A 9688-nucleotide genomic window follows, 5' to 3' on the forward strand; every position below is an offset into this window, starting at 1 on the left:
GTATGATTTTAGTCTCTAACGTAGAGGTCGAAAATTTATTTTGTTTTTGGTCTTTTTTTCGTTATAAAATGGTCCCGAAGGTTTAACTTAATTTTAAAACCGTCTTTTGGACCAAAATGCCTTTTCTCCTTCTACCCTAAAATCAAGTACAAACAGAAGCACAAGCAGGAGTAGAACCAGAAGTAATAACAACAATGAATCAACAATGTAATCAAGCAGAAACATGAGCAGAAATAGAAGCAGGAGCAGAACAACAACAACAATGAATCAACAATGTAATCAAGCAGAATTAGAAGCAGGAACAGAACAACAACGACAATGAAACAATATAACTAATTAGAAGCAGAAGCGACCAAAAGCAACAATAATCAGAAATCAACAACAGAATGGAAGCAGAAGCAGAAGCCGGCGAACCACCCAAAACCGCCATCACAGCCATCCCCTGTTCTTGCCTTGAACCAAAATCCACTGTCATCGAGCACCTCCGCCGAGCTCAGAGGAGCAGCAGCGAAATCCAGCGACCGGACGAGATCTCCTTCCACGCCTCGAATCCTAACGAGCGAGTTCGTCATGGCAAATCTACGCACGTTGAGACAGTTCGGCGAGTACGGTGCCGCCGCGGCATGCGATGAGGCGGAGAATCCTTTGTGGAGGCTGCACCGGAAGGAGCCAGGGTGCGTAGTGGGAGAACACATGCAGGTCCGCTTCTGCTGGCCCTGCCTCTTTACGGTCGTCAGAGCACCGGTTCGAGGCGCCACTGAAATAGAACGGTTTGTTGAAATCGACTGGTCAAGGGAGAACCGAACGGACGAGGCCGGCGCGGAGGAGGGACTGCATAAGTTGGCATGTGTGAAAGAAGGTGGTGGAGCGAGAGGTGAAACTGGAACTGGAGGAAGCAATCCAGAGGAAGAATAAGAAGGTGATGGAGAGTGGGAATTGTTGCAGAATATAGGAGATGGTGAGAGAGATCGGAACACTGGTGCTCTTGATTTTCTAGAAGTTAACGCCATTTTTTCTGCAGAAGAAGCAGCTAGAACGAGAGAGAAACAAGGAGAGAGAAGTGATGAGGTGAGGTTTTTTTTTTAATTAGGGGTATATTTGGAATAAAAATTAAAAATTTGATAAAAAGGACGATTTTAAAACAAATTGAAACTTTCGGGACCATTTTGTAGCGAAAAAAAGGTCGAGGACGAAATAAATTTTCGGCCTCTACGTTAGGGACCCAAATCATACTTAACCCTAATAAAAATTAACAGGCTATAGTTATCTTAATTTAGACAATTTTTCTGGTTTAATTACCCAACACCATCTTGACCAATTACTTGACCAATTACTGTACTCTATTACTTCTACTTACTTCCTGACTTTTCCTGTCACACCAACAGCAACACGCGTTTATCATATAGCGTGGTTAGCTCATTTCAGTACCTGTTGAAGAATATTAATTTCAGCACCGTAACATTATCCATAAATTATTTCCTTCATCTAATCCTATTCATTCCAAACAAGACCTACCCCATACCTTTTTAAATATTTTAACTATAACTTTTCACCTCTCACCTTCTTTTACTATTGTTATCTCTGCTCTATCTAAATCAATTCCATCTAATACATATTCTCAAAATTTCACTCATAACAATTTTGATCCATAGTCCTCACCTTAACATCACACTTTCTCTAATATATCATCTCACTAACATCACTCTCAACCTCATTTTACAAAATTTTCAACACCTATACCAACATCTAAACTTAATCCTGCAAAATTACATAAAATAATAGATCCCTCTAGTATTCTAATTAATGATATTGTTATTTAGTTTGAAAACTCTCCTCCTATTATTGTATCCTCAAATTCTCACCCTATGATAACAAAGTTTAAAAATAAAATTGTTAAACCAAAGACTTTTACTGCTGTCATTACTGATTCAGAAGATTTAACAAATATTGTCCCTACTAATGTAGCTAAAGCTATAACATGTTCTCATTAGAAGAATGTAATGCTTGAAGAATTAGAAGCACTGAAAAAAATAAACACATGGTCTCTTGTTCCTACAGATTCTAATGCAAAAGTAATTGGTTATAAATGGATTTTTGCTATAAAAAGGCATCCCAATAGTAAGATAATGAAAAATAAAACACTTTTAGTTGTAAAAGATAATCATCAGATTGAAGGAGTTGATTTTGATAAAGTTTTTACACCTATAATTAAACCAACAACAATTTCAATTGTGTTAACTATTGCTCTTAGTTTTAAATGACAAATTTGTCAATTTAATTTTCACAATACATTTTTTAATGGTGACTTAAATGGAGTAGTGTATATGTCTTGGTCATCAAGGTTTATTCATCACGATAAGTCTTATGTTTGCAAGCTCGACAAGTCACTTGATGGACTCAAACAAACTCCAAGAACTTGGTTCATAAAGTTGTTCACTACCCTTGCTGATTTTGACTTCCACAAAATAAGGTTTGATCCTTCATTATTCATCAACCCGATCTTATTCTATATATTTTAATTTATGTTGACGACAGATACTCTACTTGTGGCTATGGAAATTTAGAGCTTTGACTGTAGCAAATTCTGAAGTAATATTGACTTAACATCTTATGCAAAAATTAAATATCAACACATCCATTATCCAATTTTATTCTGTGACAATATAAGTGCTATTTACTAGCTATAAATTCCATCTTGTATAGTAAAACAAAACACTTTGAATTGAACATGTATTTTGTTAGAGAAAGAATGATTAAATAAAACCTGCATGTTATGCACATTCCTTTTTTAGAATAAGTTATTGATTTATTCACAAAATTATTATCAACTACTTCATCTTAAATTTCAAAGCAAACTCAAGGTTGCTCCAAAAGTATCCTTGAGTTTAAGGGAGGCTATCAGAGAAAGTGAAACACAAATTAATAATAGTCCAATCAATAATAAAGAAGGCTAATTCTATTTTTCTATTATTCTATTATAATAGAATTTTTCTCTCTTTATATATGTAGATACAATTCTGTTAGGTAAAAAATGGGGATGCGAACAATACCAAATAACAGCCATATTGGACTCTGTCCCAAGGCCCATTAAACATGAAAAGAAAATCTCAATTTCACTTTCACCTTTCACCTTCTTCTTTACCCTATTTTCACCTTTACCTTTTACCTACCCTAAATCCTTCACCGCATCTAATTTGCTCTCTCCGCCTCTATCACTTCATTATCGTCGCCGGCAAGGAGGCTTCTTAGCGCCGCCGCACTCACTCCGGTCATCTCCATGAAGAAACATCCAGTTATGAGCAAAGAAACATCCGCTAACATATATTAAAAAGCATCCATGTACATAAAAAGAAATATTCAGTTTTTAGTACAATCAAAAGAAACATCCAACACACATAAAAAAAAAATTCAAATCGCAATGAAAGAAGAAGAAGAAGAACCACGGCAATGGAGGGAGGAGGACGACGTAAGAGAGGACATATGGCACGACACAGCAATAGCAACTTCACGGGAGAGAGGTGCGAGACAATAGCAGTGGCTCCCCCTGGAATCGCGAAACAGCAGCAGCGATGCTACGGAGATTGTGAGGTAGTAGTGGCGACAGATGCACACATCGCGTTAAAAGCTCCCTCTGGCAGCATCAACGCACTAGGTGGAGCGGCGACAATCTAAATGGAGGATGGTTGACACGATAAGAGGAAATAAAACGTGGTATGAGGATATCATGATAGGAAACTGAACACAACGTGAAGATATGTTTAGAAGAGGTTACATTGCTTAATCCTAATTATTCAAAATAAAAAATCTGATTATTTTTAATTAATTAAAAATTAATTTTTAAAATGAATTTTTTAATCTGTTATTTATATTTATATTATTTAGTATGAGTATTATTCCCCCAATATTTTCTCATGTATATATAAGCTTGCTTCTACGCTCTATTGTAACACAATTCATCAATAATACAATTCCATATTCGTCAGCAATCATATCTCTCTTCCTTTACGTCCTCTAACACACAGTTACACCGACAAGAACAAAAGACTTGCGCCATTATATATATAGAACACTGATCTATCTAATAATTTAAATTAAAGTTGAAACTTGCAATTATATATTGTGGTATGTGGCTGTCTTCATGCATGCTTCTCTAAACACGCTAAGGTCAGCTACCATACACCAATAATATTATATAATCAACTATATTACACACTAAATCAATCATTAAAATTTATTATTAATATAAAATATATATATCAAAATATAAAATATATATTAAAAAAATTAAATAATATATATTTATACATACATAAAATAATAATTAATTTTAATATATAAATAATATTTTTATAATAAGAATATAAAATAATATATAATGTAATAAAATATAATTTTGCTTACTAGTATTATTATATCTAATATACTTCGCCGAAGCTGCGAGTCCAAGTCTATATATTCCTTATTACTATTTTATTATTTCAATTTTGATTTTCTGTTGCTTTTTTTTTCTTGGGTCATGATTTTCTGTCGGTGTGGACTGTGGATAACGGAATTGTTTGACTTGGTTTTTCGTTCATGCAGAGCTTGAAATTTAGATTAACTTTTAAAAGATGATTTTTTAAAAGATAATTTTTTTAAAGGTCGTAATATTTATATTTGGTAAATTAAATCAAAAATAATTTTTAATAAACATAAACAATATTAATTGTATTTGACAAAATAATTTTTAAAATTTAAAAATATTATAATAGACATAAACACAAATATTAAATTTGAAAATTAATTAACATATGAGGTTATATTAGACTTTTAAATTTTGAAAAGCACAAGCCAACTTTAAAAAGTTCTATCCTAGGTGCTTTTAAAAGTATCTCGATCTCTTAAAAACTGCAAGCACAAGCACATGATCTTTCTTATTTACCAAACACAAAATGAGAAATTTGAGTTTTTAAAAAACACAAACACCTCTTCAAAAAACTTTACCAAACTAAGCCTTAATCATCATCAAGCAAGTGCTTTTTGCGACCTAATTTTTTCTTATATCAGTCTATATAATTTTTTCTTTTAAAATTTAACTTAACGTACGTGTTGGAAAAAAAAAGTTCTAATAATAAGAATGTTTAATCCAATCTAAACTAATCTAATATGTATAACAAAAAGCTAGACATCAATGCAAGTAGTGAAATCACCTGCACGGCTTTAACAGAAATTTTTAAAAAATGAAAATAAAAATTTTAATTTCATAAATATAATAATCACTAAGATAAACATAAATATATGTATCTATTTTTTTAATGAAAAAAAGTCCTATATAAGTCAAGGTATTAAATAATCTTCAGTGTTTCTTGGTTAATTATCAATTATTTAGATTTTCTGTTCGTAATATTTCTTACTTTTATTTTTGTATCCATCTTTTTAAATCCGTCACTTTAACTTTTTTTTCCCCCTTTTGGTTCCATAATTCCATAATATCTATTAATCTCATATTTTGTACTATTTATCATTTAATCGCCAATTATATTCCTAATCGATAATTCTACTTAAAATGACTCAATTACACTTTGTTCATTATTAATTAAATATGATTTAGTAATTATTTTTAGATTATTATTCTTAATTTCAGGTTTCATAACAAATATGCATTTAGTAAGAGTAACAAATGAAAAGGAATGAGTGGAGTATATTTTTAAAGTTGATAAATATAAATTTTAATTTCATATATTCTTATTAGAAGTAGCATGCACAATTAATTCTTGGAATTACAACTATATATATGTATTTTTAAATTTCGTACTACTTTTATAAATTAAAATACATAGTTATAAAAATCTTTAAAGTATATGTTAAATATGATACAAGAGTAGTAACACAAAAACTGCAACCAACTAAAATTGATCACCGATCTCTAATTTATTTTGCATATTGCTATATATTATTCTATAAAAGAATACAAATGGGTGAAATTTTTTTAAGCATTGTTTGTTGCACCAAATAAGATATAATTAATTCAAATTCTTTTGGACAAAATCATTAAGCAAGTAAATATCAAATTTTAAATATTTTTTACAAAATAATGTTTATGTTGTAATAGTGATAATTCACAAAAAAATAACAGATAAATAGTACTAATTATATATTTCACTAATTAATGAAAATAAACATATAAAAAATCCAAAATGAAACTAAAATATCAAAATAAATGAATTCTAGTTATTTTTTTTTATTTTATACTTCTCAAAGTTTAGATTTATATAGTTTTCATTTAATAAACATTTTGGTTAACAAATGCGATAAAAATAAAAGTAAGATACATATAAGAAAGATGCATAAATTAAATTAAGAAAATTGAATAAATATTAGTTAATTGTTTTCAATTATTTTAAAGCTGTTTTATTTTCTCATATAATCTTTAGGTTTCTTATATAAATAAATTAAAAAAGACACCTCATTACTGTAACCGAATAAAAATTCTAAAATTTTTAGAGAATAGTTATAATATCATTAATAATTACTAATTAGGAAGCCTTCTTGATTAAATAAATTAAGTCTTCTTGACAAAAATAAAATAAAACAAGCATATATAATTGTAAAATTCTAAAATTCACTCTGTGATTGCAGTAGTAAACATTATTTCATGACAGAAAAAAAAAAAAAAAACACACACACACATACAATGTCATGTAAAACAATTAAATAACAGCAAGGATAATTTTAAGGATTATGTTAGGTAATTAGTGATTTTTTTGAATAACATGAATAACGGATCCTAAAATTAACCAAATTCAAGTAAAATACACTACATTTTAAATTACTCACCTAAATCTTAATATTAAAATAACCATCCACATACCTAGTGAATTGAACATCTAATATATTTATTGTTCATATTGTTGAATATTTTTATTATCTATCTATATTTTTTCTAATTTTAATATCTTCCATTTTTCTATCCTTATTAAGACCTTAACTGATATTCCTAGAAACCTAGAAAATCCTTTAGATTTCAAAATTAGAACATTTTTAATTTATTTGTACCACTACTAACTAAAGACGTGTATTTATATGCTGATGACTATCTACCAATTTGGGATCTCAAGTGGCATAGGGCAAGGTCACATACCTGCGCCGACCAAAGACCGTGCAATGAATTACTGTACTTTATAATATTACATTTTTAATTAAAGGGTTTATTATTATAGATAAAATCAAGTTGGATTGATTGAATGATTAGTTTATTAGTCTACTTAAATAAATATTAGAGATTTAAATTTTATTTTATATATACAATAATTTATTGGCTAATGACAATTTTTTAAATGGAACTCAAATCTGTAACGAATTAATATTTGACTTGTCAGGTTGGCGGATACCGTATGAAAAAAAATTATTATATATAAGTCATGGACTCTTAGTCACCATCCATTACTTTGTATTATAAATAAATTAATAATATAGAAAGCATGTAGCTTTTGTTATCACCCTCACAATATAATCTACTTTCACTACTTCTATTTATATGGGATTTTATTTTTTGAGGGTACTTTATATAGGTTCATTTTATTTCTCTTATAGTAATAATAATAATGATGGATATAATACAGGGTTATTTATTTAATAAAGAAAAAAAGAAGCAAAATTAAGCTAAACTACACTTATCCACGTTAAAAATTTAAAAATTCAAGATAAATGTCAAGAACAGATAAAAAAATATGTACAGTTGATTAAAATAAATTAAAATAAAAATCTGCTATTAAAAATATATATATACTTCAGAGTTCAGATATTATCTTTGCTATAGTAATACTTCAATTTTTTTTCCCTACAGTTTATTCTTTTACCCAGTCTTTCATTTTTTAATATTTTCATTTTGGTGGTAAAATAATATCTTTTAATTTTGATACGGGTTTATACATTAGTTTGCATTAATGCATGCATCAATAGTTGGTTATTGTTAAATTATTCAACAATTTTCATACATACGTGTAATTTGCTAATAAGATATGGTATCATGTTTTGCGGATTAATTAATTAATATTTTGTTGTAAAATAAATAAATAAATAAGAGAAGTAAATATAAAAATAAAATAAAAAAATAAAATATCTTTATTAATATTCTCTAATATATGTATCTTATTATAATTGAGATTTCGTAATACACTCTCAATAATATATATATAAAGTAATAAGGTCATCATGTAGCCTTTTGTATTGCTACTGAAATTCTTTGCTTTTTATTTTTGGCATTATGTCCGTGCTACATATGGCTTTTATAGGCAATTTGAGTTGCTATATTGAGTTAAACCCCAAAATGGTCCCTGAGATTGGCGTCGTGCACTAAAATCGTTTCTGAGATTTCAATTGCACTAATTACGTTCCTGAGATTGAAAAATGTGCACCATATTAGTCTCTAACCTATTTTTCATTAACGACGTGATGACATGACATGATGACGTGGACTGTAAGTGACACGTGTCACTTCATGATTTGGCCACATATAATGGTATGATGATGTAGTGACCAGTGACACGTGGCATGCTGGCGTGGATGGTTGTGCCACGTGTTACAATGTTATTTGGCCACGTGTCCGTTTGTGCCACGTATCGCAACAGTATTCGTCCACGTGTCATCCATTATGTCATCGTTGTATATGCACCAAATTAGTCCCTCACTTTGCATTAAGTGACTCATTTTAGTCCCTGAAATTGAATGTCGTGCACCAAACTAGTCCCTTCACCAGTTTTTTCTCATTTTTTTCTATAAATTCAAAATTCTCAATATTCTTTAATGCATTAATTTCAATTCTATTTTTTCACATGTTCTTCAAATAAAAGTGTTTTTATAAAATATTTTTTTCTTGCAAATACCCTAACCGTCGACTTAGAGTTGACGTGAAGGCTTTTCAAGCACCTTCACTACCATCTCCGACCTCTTTCATTACTTTTATAAAATATTTATTTTCTTGCGGATATCCCTAATAATCACCGTCTTGGAGTTGACGTGAAGACATTTCAAGCTTCCCTCATTACTATCTCCGACCTCTTTCGTCTAGACTGAAGAGGTCAAAGATGGTAATGAGGGTGCTTGAAGTGCCTTCAATCTAGCTCATTTATACATAACAAAAACGTGTATTTCATAAGAAAAAAAATGTTTATTTTAATTATTAATTTATTGTTAAAAGTACATATTTTTTTATAGAAAAAAATGTGTCTAATCAATCATATAATTATTTTTTTATAATAACATACTTATATATTACAAAATTTATCAATGTTAAATTATTAAAAAAATTATATAATTAAAACTAAAAAATAAAATCTTAAAAATTTTTATGAAAGCACTTGTATTTAAACGATATATGAAAAAATAGAATTGATATTAGTGTATCCAAGATATTAAAATTTTAAATTTAAAAAAATGAGAAAAAATTGGTGAAGGGACTAGTTTGATGTACGACATTCAATTTCAGGGACTAAAATGAGTCACTTAATGCAAAGTGAGGGACTAATTTGGTGCATATACAACGATAACATAATGGATGACACGTGGACAAATACTGTTGCGACACATGGCACAAATGGACACGTGGCCAAATAACATTGTGACACGTGACACAACCATCCATGTCAGTATGCCACGTGTCACTGGTCACCACATCATCATACCATTACACGTGGCCAAATCATGAAGT

At 29.6% G+C, this 9688-nt stretch overlaps 1 pseudogene; it reads right to left on the reverse strand.

Annotated features, from left to right (window-relative positions):
- Window positions 1-368: 368 nt before the first annotated feature.
- LOC112769953 (uncharacterized) lies at window positions 369-1010 on the reverse strand (annotated as a pseudogene).
- Window positions 1011-9688: the final 8678 nt, after the last annotated feature.

Source organism: Arachis hypogaea, chromosome 18, assembly GCF_003086295.3.
Source record: "Arachis hypogaea cultivar Tifrunner chromosome 18, arahy.Tifrunner.gnm2.J5K5, whole genome shotgun sequence".
Classification (NCBI taxonomy): domain Eukaryota; kingdom Viridiplantae; phylum Streptophyta; class Magnoliopsida; order Fabales; family Fabaceae; genus Arachis; species Arachis hypogaea.